The 12,910-nt window shown below is 47.4% G+C and overlaps 1 pseudogene; it reads right to left on the bottom strand.

The window, feature by feature from the left end:
- Positions 1-5,070: 5,070 nt before the first annotated feature.
- LOC119357493 lies at positions 5,071-12,547 on the bottom strand (annotated as a pseudogene).
- Positions 12,548-12,910: the final 363 nt, after the last annotated feature.

A 12,910-nucleotide genomic window follows, 5' to 3' on the forward strand; every position in this document is an offset into this window, starting at 1 on the left:
TATATATATATATATATATATATATATATATATATATATATATATATATATATATATATATATATATATATATATATATATATATATATAGGGTCGCGCTATTCGTCACCCTGGGTGAGACATAGTTATTCTTCACCCCCCTCTATTTTACCATCAATGCACCGTAAATTTACGTTTCGTAAGTTTTGTTTTATTTCCGACGCAAAAGGGACCGTAAAAAAGATATATAATCGCCGTAAAAAATATTTTATGTTATGTAAAATTACAAACATAAAAACATAGTCTAAAATACACATAAACTGCAAATTTTCTTGTCTGATGACCTATATTTTTATTTTTCTTATATCAAATTTTACGTAGTGAATCAATAGAAATGTAACTATTTGAATTCGAAATGTAATTTAATTATGAAATGATCGTAAGATTACCTCGGGTGAAGAATAACTTATTCAACACCCTGGTTGATGAATAGTAACACTATATATAAATATAAATATATATATATATATATATATATATATATATATATATATATATACTAATGGCGCACCGTGTCACTTTGCAGTAGTGGCGCACTCCATGGCTGGTGCGCCATTACTAGTTAGAACTACTAATGACGCACTTTGCCAGAATGCGCCATTATTATGTTTGCAAAAATGAAAAAAAAATTGTTACTTGTGGCGCACCTTGTGCCTGGTGCGCCAATAGTGTCTTCCACACTAATGGCGCATCACCACATGGTGCGCCATTAGTATATAGTAGTGGCACACCACTTCTCTAGTGCGTTATTAGTGTCAATTTCATCTATAGCTCTTTTCCTAGTAGTGAAATATGCAAACTAAGTGTTATTTTTGACCTCAAATTGCATATAAATCAAATACTAGCACATATATATAATTCCTCCCAAATTACTAAACTGAAAAATCAATCACTATATAAAGCATTGCACGAGCTAATCTAGCAATGAGGGATGAAAGGACAAAGTTGCTAACCTTTGTGATCATTTGAATGGATGGGGGCCTTCAAATCTTGACAAATTTTGGGCAAAATGTGTGATGAGCTTGAGAGGAAGAGGGAAAAGAACAGAGAAGAGAGGGGAAAGGGGAAGAACAAAGCGAGCTCAGGTGGACGAAGGGTCTATGTAGGACGACCTTTAGTACCGGTTCGTGATACGACCCGGTACTAAAGGTGCTGGAGGGGCCCCAGACTGACAACTTCATGCCATCACTCACTTTAGTACCGGTTCGTGGCACGAACCGGTGCTAAAAGTTCGCCACGAACCGGTACTAATGAGAGTGGCCGGCTAACCATTGGAACCGGCACTAATGCAGACATTAGTGCCGGCTCAAATTCAAACCGGCACTAATGTGCTTCATATTTGACCCTTTTTTACTAGTGTCAAAGTCCACTTTGAAAACAACTCCGTCTAGCTTTTTCGTGTGGATTTCCTGGAGCGTTTCATGCAGGACGACAACCCCTTCTAGGATGTTTCTGTCCGGCATGAAAGCGGTTTGGGACGGTTGCACCACATAGTGCACAAATTGCGTAAGCCTATTAGTCCCGACCTTGGTGAAAATTTTGAAACTTACATTAAGAAGACAGATAGGCATGAACTACTCAATACGAACGACCTCTATTTTCTTAGGAAGTAGAGTTATCGTTCCAAAATTAAGTTGAAACAACTGAAGCTATCCAGACAATAGATTATGGAACATCCGAAGCAGATCTCCTTTGATAATATGCCAACATTTTTTAGAAAACTCCGCCGGAAAACCATCCGGCCCTGGAGCCTTATTGTTCTTCATTTGTGAAATGGCCTCAAACACCTCTTTCTCCGTAAATGGGGTAGTTAAAATCTCATTCTCGTCTGACGCAAGTTGAGGTACATCCTCAACCCTGGACTCATCTAAGGACACAAAGTTATCCTCTGGAGGCCCAAACAGCTACTTATAGTAATTGGTTATATAAATTTTCAGACGTGTCCTAAAATTGTCCCCTCATCTTGCTCGAGCTGAAATATCCTCTTCTTGCCGTGCATGCCATTTGCAATCATATGAAAGAATTGAGTGTTATCATCCCCTTGGACGATTTTGCGAACCTTAGCTTGCAATGCCCACTTCAATTCCTCCTCTCAAAGAAGTTATTTTAGTCTCGACTCCCCCTCCATCTTAGTTTCCAGCTCTCTGGTGTCTAAAATAGTGGACTCGGCTTTTAAGTCTAGGGATTGAATAAGTAGAAGGAGCCTTTCCTTCTCAGCCTTATAAATCCCATGCGTATGTTTAGCCCATCCACGAAGGAATCTTCGTAGATGCCTAATCTTATTATGCCATCTTTCAATAGGAGAACTTCCTCCTTGATCTTTATCCCATTCTCTAGCTATCAGATTGAGGAACCCTTCTCTATCAAACCAAGATAGTTCGAAAGAAAAGGTGTGTTTATTTCCCACATGGGTGGGATCGCCAGAGTCAACAAGCAGTGGGGTGTGATCCGAGATTGCGCATGATAACGCCTGGACTGTTACGAGGGGGAACTTCTGTTCCCATTCGACGCTAGCGAGGACACGGTCCAGCTTCTCAAAAGTCGGGTTTGGTAGCGATTTAGCCCAAGTGAATTTCCTACCAGAAATCTCTATCTCTCTAAGATCCAAGCTTTCGATTATGGTACTGAACATGAACGATCATCTGCCATCAAAATTCTCATTATTCTTTTCCTCCCTTCTGCGAATAATGTTGAAATCGCCCCCAACGAGGATTGGGAGCTGCTCGCTACGGCAAATACGGACAAGATCGGCCAAAAAATCTGGTTTGAGTTTTGGCTGTGCGACACCATATACCGCCACCAATGCCCAATTAAACCCATCGGCCTTTGATCTGACCCGAAACTTTACCGTAAAATCTCCCATAACCACACTCCGCACTTCCAACGAGTCACACTTAACCCCGAGTAGGACCCCACCGGACCTTCCTCTAGGAGGTAGGCACTGCCAGTCGAAGTCGACACCCCCCGATAAAGTTCTAAGGAATTGAGGGGTGAAATTGTTCCTTCCAGTTTCGGACAGGCCAATAAAATTCAACTGGTGTTCAATAGATGCTTCTGCTAGAAACCTTCTTTTAGCCAAGTCTTTAAGATCTCTGTTGTTCCAAAAAATTCCTCTATTTTTTCATCATGAATTTTTTTAGATGTACGGATCTGAGCACTCCTACGCACAGGCGAAACTGGATAAACCTTCCGTTTCCACTTCCGCTTAGGCTTATTTCGATCTTCCCGCCGGTCCTCACAATCGGGCTCTGAGGATTTAACCTCCTGAACATCTACATGGACTGAGGCCCTAGGGGAACCGAATCCCTCATCCTCCTCTGTCTCAGGAAGTGAAGGGGCAAGATCCGCACAAAAATTATCAAGAGCCCTGACCCCCAATGCATCTATGTCGGAATCATTCATGGTTTTAACAGCTGATATGTTACATATCATTTTCAAAGCGCGCTCCGCTTTGAGATTGAGAATGTCATTAACTGATTTAGTGATTTCACTACCATTACTACCTAGTGAAACCCCTAATTGATTTGCATTGTGAACAATCTCATCATTGGAAAAATATAAAATCGAATTTGACGTGTTGACCGACATACCCGTGGTGACCACAATGTCAGAAGCTTGGTCGCCCGCATGGCGCACCTGAGCTGGATGTCATCAACATCCGGCTGATCCTGAAGGTGACTGCTCATCCTCGTCCTTCCGAAACAAGATCCGGGATCCCTCCAAAAGCAATGATCTCCTCGCGCGTTGCCCCGTTCGGGGTAGGGCCTCCTGCCCTATCCCCAATAGAGCTCAGCTGAACTGGGGTCGCCGAGAAGCCCCCGAGAGCCGTCGAGATCTCCTGAGCCAAAGGAGAAGAGGGTGCGGAGGCCACCTGCCCGCGCCCCCTCCTATCCTGGACCCACAGCCGGAGTGAGGGGAGTTCACCATCGGGCTCGCCACCCAAGGAAAAGCAGCCACCACGGACACCGCCGCAGAGGAAAGCTCCAAGGGGAAGGTAGGGGCGGAGGCCTCCTGCCAGCGCCCCCCTCCCGGTCCAGCCGCCAACACCGAACGCACCAACGGAGCGGGAGGGGCGGGGGCCTCCTACCCGCGCCCCCACCCTGACCGGCAACCATAGCCGAGTGTGTCGAAGGAGAGGTAGGGGCGGAGGCCTCCTGCCCGCGCCCCATCCCTGTCCGACCGTACCACAGTCCCGCGACATGGCCACCGCCATAGGAGACGGAGATGTATGTCGTAAGGCCACCTGCCCACGAACACCCCCGCCAACTAGGCACACCTGGACAAAAAGATCAATCTCTGCCGGTGATGTTGGCGAACTCTCCACCGAGGGAACTGCAACAACAGACTCATCAACCACCGGATCGTCAGCAATAGCAAAATCCAAAGGAGGAAGTGATCGCTCAAGCACATCATCACACTCCACCCGATCGCTCCACAATCAAGGAGGAGTGGAGGCAGGCTTGAAGGACCCAAATCTCAGCGAGTTCATGGGTGCAACCGTCAATGGGGCACTCTCTCTCTCGGATGCCGGTGCCTCGGAACCCGGGATGTTAGACGCCTCGCGCCCACGGCCACCCTCGTGCACCTCCTTATTGCCCGATCCATCATCCTTATCAAGCATATCAACATCATTCGCAGCTAAAGCCTCAGCGAAGAGCTCTGTGTCCTCGAACTCAATCTCGAGGTCAAAAACCATGCCTCTGTGAACCCACTTAACCAATATAAAATGCCTTGAGATCAGGTTTGGGCAGCAGCCACTGTTACATGTTTGAAACTATCTATCAGAACAGGAACAGGGAGAGCTGTTTTCGGCTATCCATTGATCTAAAAAACACCAGGAATGGAACATTTAGCCACAACGAAATGGTTCAAGGAGCATAGATAGACAGGGAAACTGGTAACACGGGTTACAGGGCCACGCACCAAGCCGCAAATTCGACAGACCAACGTAAGGCCGCAGGTAGCAACATATATGCCACAACCACTCCATGGCTTTTAACAAAAACACAACACCCCGCTACTCCACAGAGGCTAAGCTTGGAAGACCCCCACGACGAACGAAAACGGGCCAGGGAAAGAGAAATCCACCCCGGTTTTGAAGTTCCAGGGAGCACCCCCTGCATGCCCCTTGTTCGCCTCCTTTGTCGAGAACAGCGTGAAGCGTGGATTCGCCATCACGATGAACGCGTTCCTCAGCGCGCGCGCTCCCAAAGAAGAACTCCAGGAAGCCAACCTCGCCAGAGTCCCCTCTGAACTCACGGAGGCAAATCGTGTGGATGCGCGAGACGACGTTTTTGATGGGACCAGACTCCTCCCATAACTTGCGGGTGAGGTGGTAGCCAGTGGGTGGATCACATCTTTTGCTCTGCAAAATAGATCGGATCGGTCAACAGTTGGACGTACCAGAAGTCAAGAGGCTCAAAGAAAAAGAAATCAAAATAATGGCATTGTAAACTGCTGTGACACGATGAAATTTCAGTAACAAATATCGTAACACAAACGGATGAACATGTAATTCAAAGAATTATAATTGCATACTCTAGTCTGAATGCGTATAGACAACCTGATTGTTGGGAGTAAATGGTAAAGCTTGGGTTATTCTTAGCTATATTGGTCAAGAATAGAATGTATATGATTATTCGTTAGGTATGCTAGTCATAATAACACAATACATGTCTCACATTTCACAGTAGAGGACAATAAAAAGACCATAAAGAACATTAATAATAATTGACTTGACAGATCTATGTCAATCAGTGAGAACACTGCAACCAAAAACTCAGTGACAATTCTATTTTCAATGAGTGAGAGTACCAGAATGTACTACTTACTAAATAGCCTAGTAGTGCAGACTGCAGAGAAAAAATAACAAATGAATGATTTATATGGTAAACAAGATGTGCTGAGCATAAATCCATCGACAGTAAATTTAGATATATGTGAGGATGCAAACTTCAGTCCAGAATGGATGACTTTAGTCTTAAAAACATTTTGCCAGATATATTCTTTAATACGAACTTCCGGATGTGAGCTACAACATCCTCTTTCTGTAAAAAAATTAGACAGGATTGATTCTGATATGATCAAACTAGCGTCCTAGCATCCATACAGCTATCATGGTATTACCAATACCGGAACAGCCTCAAGAACTGTCGACGTGAATGTGCTAGTTTACTGCGTGTAGCTTTCATAAGTCAGAAATAAGCATTGCATGTCTCATGTTTGTTACGGCAAGAAAATCTGGACATACCTACAGCTACAGAAGCAGAACACTAAATCAAGATACCTGCATAATAATCATTGTGCGGCAAAACACTAGCTTGCCTCACTATCATCGTTCACATTACAGTGGACAAAACCAAAACGACCATATACAGAGCTATCACAATGACATACTTGAAGTAAATAGCAGGCAAGAAATCCATAGAAACGTAAGCAGAACATGAATTGGTGACAAATACCATAATATGCAGTCTCTCCACATTGGGAAAGCATCTCAGGAAGGTGGGCACCATCTTGACGTCATTGCGAACCCCGAAATGCACATTCAAGCTCAGAATTTTCACGCTTGTGAGCATGGTACTTGTGCTTGGCTTTATCCCGGGCTGAAATTTTCCCAATTCAAGAAGAACATCACACAATTAGTCGAGTCATCAGCTGGACATATTTGCTAACTGAACAAACAGAGAGACGGGAGAAGGCAAATGTACCATGAGTCCATGATGAAATTTTCCCAATTCAAGAAGAACATCACACAATTAGTCGAGTCATCAGCTGGACATATTTGCTAACTGAACAAACAGAGAGACGGGAGAAGGCAAATGTACCATGAGTCCATGATGACCGTTTTCTCAACCTCTAGGACCTGTCCTGGCTCTAAGTATCCAAACGTGTGCAGCTTGGGGGCATCGACAATCCTGACTCTCAAGGCACCACGACGAGGAACTCGATGGCATTGTGCTCCATTTCAACGCTGCATATGCCGAGCTCAACAAGGTGGGGAAACAAGGCATCGCGTAGGATGTCCGTGCCCGGTAACTTCTAGAGGCCGATGTAGAGGCTGGTGCATAGTTTTAAATAGCCGGCTATAGCCCCGCTATAGCTGTTTGAGGGTGTTGGCGCTAAATGATTTCATGTACAATTTGCCGCTATTTAAGGGTCGCCGCTATAGCTGTTTTTAAGGGTCGCCGCTAAATGCCATAGCCCGCTATTTAAAACATTGGGCTGGTGAGGGTGCTGACACTGAAGAGAGCGGCGGGGAGGGGCACGTCCTGCCGCCATGGTCGATTGACTAGGACGAGGTCCTGGACGCCCCTGGCGGCGAGGAGCTGGATTCACCGCGCGAGCTGGGCTTGGTGCGCGCTCATGTGGCTGCAGACGAGGTCGACGCAGTGGAAGGGCCCAGGGTGCGCTTTGAGGACGCAGGAGATGGCGGCTATGATGGCCGGCGAGTTGGCGGGCGTGGGCGGCCAGCCGTGGCCGTCGGGGAGGAGGTGGGCGTCACTCAGGACGAAGGGCGTGTATCGCCAAAGCGTGCGCCAGCAGGTGGAGAGCACGGCGGTGCGTGCGCCGTCCTTGACGAGGAGGCGGGCGACGATGTTGCGCAGGAGCTCGTCCGGGAGGCGGCTGACGCGGTCCACGCCGTCGGAGGGGGCGGCGAGGGCGGCGAGCCGCCCATTGTCAGGGAAGGGCGGGCGGGTCACAAACTGTGCGCCGCGCTGCAGCCACCGTCGCAGGATCGAAGTTGGTGAAAGGTCACGGGTCGGCCATGGTCAGACGGCGGCGCCGGCGGAGAAGCAAGTGTGGGTGGACCGTGTGACGATGGTGGGCCGCTCCTTTTATACAGGGACCCAAGCCCGAGAGAGCAGCCAGTGAATAAAATGCAAACACTGAAAGCCCAAGAGAGCATTATCAGTGATCAAACGGCCCGGGACAAATGCACTCTGTCAAGGAGAAATGATGTCATCTAGGATAGGCTGCAGCCAGTTCACAAGCCACTTTGCAACAATTTTATAGACCATGTTGCATAAGCTGATCGGCGAAAATCTGTGAGATGAATAGGGGTTGGTACCTTCGGTATTAGCACTATGACCATCTCACTGACACCATGGGACATGACACCAGTTGCGAAGAACTCATTGGCAACATGTACAGTATGTTTTTTCATGACGGCCCAATTCCTTTGAAAAAAATGCGCCGGGAAACCATCCTTACCGGGAGCCTTCAAGGACCAATTTGGGACAAACGATCTGAGATCTATTTTGCTGTGAACACTGCACAAAGGCAAGTGTTCATATCCTAGGTCACCTTTGATTCAAACAGATTCAGTAAGGGGTCTCACACCAAGTTCTCCTCCTCTATAAAACGGGTCTGAAAAAAAATGACTTAATCATAGCTCGCATGGCCTCCTGGTCGCTATGGCTTACCCGGTGTCCATCGACAACAAACTTAACTTGGTTCGTTCTCGCCAACTGGAGGACACTGGATATGCTGGGTTAGACAAGTTATTGTGTCCCTAGCAGGTTAAATATCCTTGTGAATCGCGTAATGGGGGAGCTCAAGTGGTGTGTCCCAGTGTTCATACCTGATATAAATCTTCGGATTAATCACCAAGAATTGTTTCTCGGTCCGAGGTATGTTGATACTTGGACTATTATAAAGAGCACCGAGGATGTCTTGAAGACCTTGAATCCAAATGCAAACAGAAGGAGGAACTCTCTTGCTAAGCACAAGAAATCAGTAAAAGAAGCCATTCCGAGGAGGGAACTACAGTCCTCGGCTTTGGAGAACAGTTCAGGGGCTATTACGGATGTCCTGGACTAACGGGTGCCAACATGCAAGCACTACTAGGAAAAAAGCTACTAGCAGCGCATGTAAAATGGCTACTAGCAGCGCGTGTACCCGCGTTACTAGTATCGCGCTACAGCTAATAGTTAGTAGTAGCGCGGGTGAAACCCACACTACTACTAACATTTTAGTAGTAGCGCGGGTGCAACCCGCGCTACTAGTAATGAAATAGTAGTAGCGCCTCAGGTTTTTTCCCACACTACTACTAACAAGTTAGTAGTAGCCTGGATGCAAAAGTAGCGCGTCTGGTGTTTTTCCACGCTACTACTAACTAATTAGGAATTAAAAAAACTAAAATCCACCAATTCCATGCTATGCATACAATTCCAACTAAAACATACACATATTTGCAATAAACCAGCAACATTACACATCATTACTAATCCAAGATTTATAATAAACCAGCGGCATTAGAGCACATCCTGTAAGAGCATACATATTGTCATGGCTTTTCATGCCTTAAATTAAAACACCTACACTTCTTGAAGTCACTTACTCCCAGCTAGTGCAAACACAGTTACAAGCAAACCAAAATGCATAAAAACACCAAACAGTGGCATCCTATCTCTCTAAATGATCCGCTCCCTCTGCATCCTTGCAAGCATCTTCACGATAAGCAAATCCGCAGGAAAAAAGTCAAATTAGCATGTACTCCCTATGTCAACTATCCAGAGTAGATTTTATCCATTGCACTGGCCATGTTTAAGAAACACGAAATAAAGAATATTTCTACTCTAAATACATGAGGCATCGGACAGAAAACAAAAGATGAACAGTATCATATGAGCAGAATAAAAAGGAGTTTGGACCATAGCATGGTTAACAATAAAATATAGTGCTCTAACAAAAGCAAGAGTGCAACACGTTGCCCTGTTCCCCTTTCAAGTATCAACACACTAAAAAAGGCAATAAACACAAACATATAATTTTGGACTACAGCAAAAATCAGTTGCAGAAAGTCAGGAAGATTATATTGTTAAAGTATTCCATTTTCAGATGTTAAAACAGGATATTGCAAAAGCAAAATATATGAAGATCAAATACAGAAGCAGCTACAATGCCCGAATTGGCCTTTTACAGCAGGTGAGAAGCACACACTAAAACATTAGCAGCCAAGCACATCATATCTGTTGAAACTACCTAAATGGCACGGCAACACCACTTCCTTTTAAATAGTTTGAGAAGACATGCATTTAATGGCAGTCACAACAGTATGCATCTAGATGCCCCTTTAACATAACATAATTCCCGATATAGTGCATGCACAAGAAGAGTACGCACCAGTATGACCGCTCCGAACGAGCTGCTGATGATGAAATGGAGACCACCAAAGGCTTTAAGAAACATGGTAAAGGCAATGACAGACTTGATCTGTAAACAAACAGAACAAAAGCCATAAAAAACAGGAACTAGGTGAATGGATCGTTAAAAAAGGAACAATAATGTACAACGGGGCAAGCGACCAGAAAGTATCCATACATCAATGAGTGGCACTGCCATCCCAAATTCCCAATGCTGGCGGAGACCTGCTTGACAAAGAAGTTCCAACATGATGAATGCATAATCAATTTAACATGGATTAAATATAATTGGTTTCGTATAATAAGATAGAATATATATTTGGTTTCTTTATATCTAAGCATAAAACGATATGCCCAGTTATCATGGATTGATGCCTCAAAGAACTTGGTGCTGCAATGGTGCTGCAATGGCAACAATACTTCCTTTTTATTAGTTTGAGAACGGGGCAAGCAACCAGAAAATATCCACACATCAATGTGTGGCTCTGCCATCCCAATGCTGGCGGACACCTGCTTGACAAAGAGGTTGAACTTCGGCTTCAGAGACTCATTAACTATTCCGTGGAGTGAATATGTGAGACTAGTCTTCCCAGAAAACATATCTAGCTGAATTAAGCACCAAACATAGGTTGAAAATAACTGCAGTAATTGTATTTTCAGTCCACAGAACTGTTGGGAGACTTTCAGAGGTTTCCTGAGTCGGCACTACATTACTGCTTGAAATGAAGAGCATCAGCTCCTAACAATCTATACCATATGAAAAGTCAACTAGACTTCACCGTGTGTGTACTACCAAGTAGCAACAAATTGAATGACTAAGTAAGTATCAAGCTTCAGTTGTACATCTCTACATGTTGTATATTTAGCAACCCACCCACAGAGCGATTCAAAGTTTTTGTAGCTTACAGATTAAACCTAGGGATCAAAGGAAATAAACACATTCAGAATGCTAGGTACTTGTGGGGTCAGCACTAGAACGTGTTCGAACCGCTCTCTCACACGGATGGATGGAGGTAGAAGAAGGAGGAACACACGGCACTGCAGTTTCACCCGGCTACATACAGCCCCATTACTATTCCTTTCCAAAGCACCAACTGCCTCGCGAAACAAACACAAGAGCATACAGTTTTGTAGCCAACTGCAGCGCAGCCCCTACGCTTTCGCTGGACACGCACGCACGACCTGCATGCCCGGCCACATGCGCCCACGATGTGCTCACCGCGGCCATTTCCAGTGCATCACTAACCGGCCGTTTCCAATGCATCTAACCACCTAGCTAGCTCACATGGCTATAGACTCACGTACCACCACGCCATGCACATGCGCGCACACACACGCTACTAGTAGACACACTACACACACGCCACGCTGCTCCGTCCCACACGTCCCGCCCGTCCCGCGCGTCACCGACGCGTCTGACGAGCCTGACGAGCCCGACGACACCAGTGCGTCCCGTCCGTCCTGCGCGCATCCGTCGCGCCCGACCGCACACGCCGTGGCTTATTCCAACATACACCCTAAGCCACGGCCTAGAGGAGTCCGTCTCGTCGTTGTCGTCGTAGCCGCACTCCCCACGTCCCCGCGCTCCCGGCCCGCGCTCCCGCCGCGCACGTACGCGATCTGCGCAACCAGGTCCAGCGCCTCGACGGGGTCCATGTCCACGGTCCCGACGCGCCCGACACGTCCGGTACGCACCCATAACACGCACCGGTCGCGCCTGGCTCGCCGCCGCGCTTATTGCCCTGCACCGCTGCACCGTCAACCGCAGCGCAGCGCCTCCACGGTCGTCGCGCCGAGCCGCCGCGGCCTCTGCGCCACCACGCAGATCCTCCGCGACCTCCTCGTCTCCACGACCCCCGCTGCTCGTTGCGCGCACGGCATGATGCCACACCGCCGTGGACTCGCCGTGCGTTGCCGACGCCACGCGCTCGCCGCGCGCCCGGCATCTCGCCACACCGCCGTGGACTCGCCACACGTTGACGACGCCAAGACCTTCATGTCCGCCGTGCACCGCGCGCACCGCGGACGCCGCCGCGCGCCACGGCCGCCCCTCGAACCTGGCTCTGTATACCAATTGTTGGAACCGCTCTCTCACACGGATAGATGAAGGTAGAAGAAGGAGGAGCACACAACACTGGAGTTTCACCCGGCTACATAGAGCCCCGTTACTATTCCTTTCCAAAGCACCAACTGCCTCGCGAAACAAACACAAGAGCATACAGTTTTGTAGCCAACTGCAGCGCAGCCCCTACGCTTTTTCTGGGCACGCACGCACGACCTGCCTGCCCGGCCACATGCGCCCACGACGCGCTCACCGCGGCCGTTTCCAGTGCATCGCTAACCGGCCGTTTCCAATGCATCTAACCACCTAGCTAGCGCACTGTAGTTGATGCCATGTGAGCTAGCTAGGTGGTTAGATGCATTTGAAACGGCCGGTTAGCGATGCACTGGAAACGGCCGCGGTGAGCACATCGTGGGCGCATGTGGCCGGGCATGCAGGTCGTGTGTGCGTGTCCAGCGAAAGCGTAGGGGCTGCGCTGCAGTTGGCTACAAAACTGTATGCTCTTGTATTTGTTTCGTGAGGCAGTTGGTGCTTTGGAAAGGAATAGTAACGGGGCTGTATGTAGCCGGGTGAAACTCCAGTGCTGTGTGTTCCTCCTTCTTCTACCTCCATCCATCCGTGTGAGAGAGCGGTTCCAACACGTTCTCGTGCTGACCGCACA

This window comes from Triticum dicoccoides, chromosome 2A (genome assembly GCF_002162155.2).
Source record: "Triticum dicoccoides isolate Atlit2015 ecotype Zavitan chromosome 2A, WEW_v2.0, whole genome shotgun sequence".
In the NCBI taxonomy this organism is placed as follows: domain Eukaryota; kingdom Viridiplantae; phylum Streptophyta; class Magnoliopsida; order Poales; family Poaceae; genus Triticum; species Triticum dicoccoides.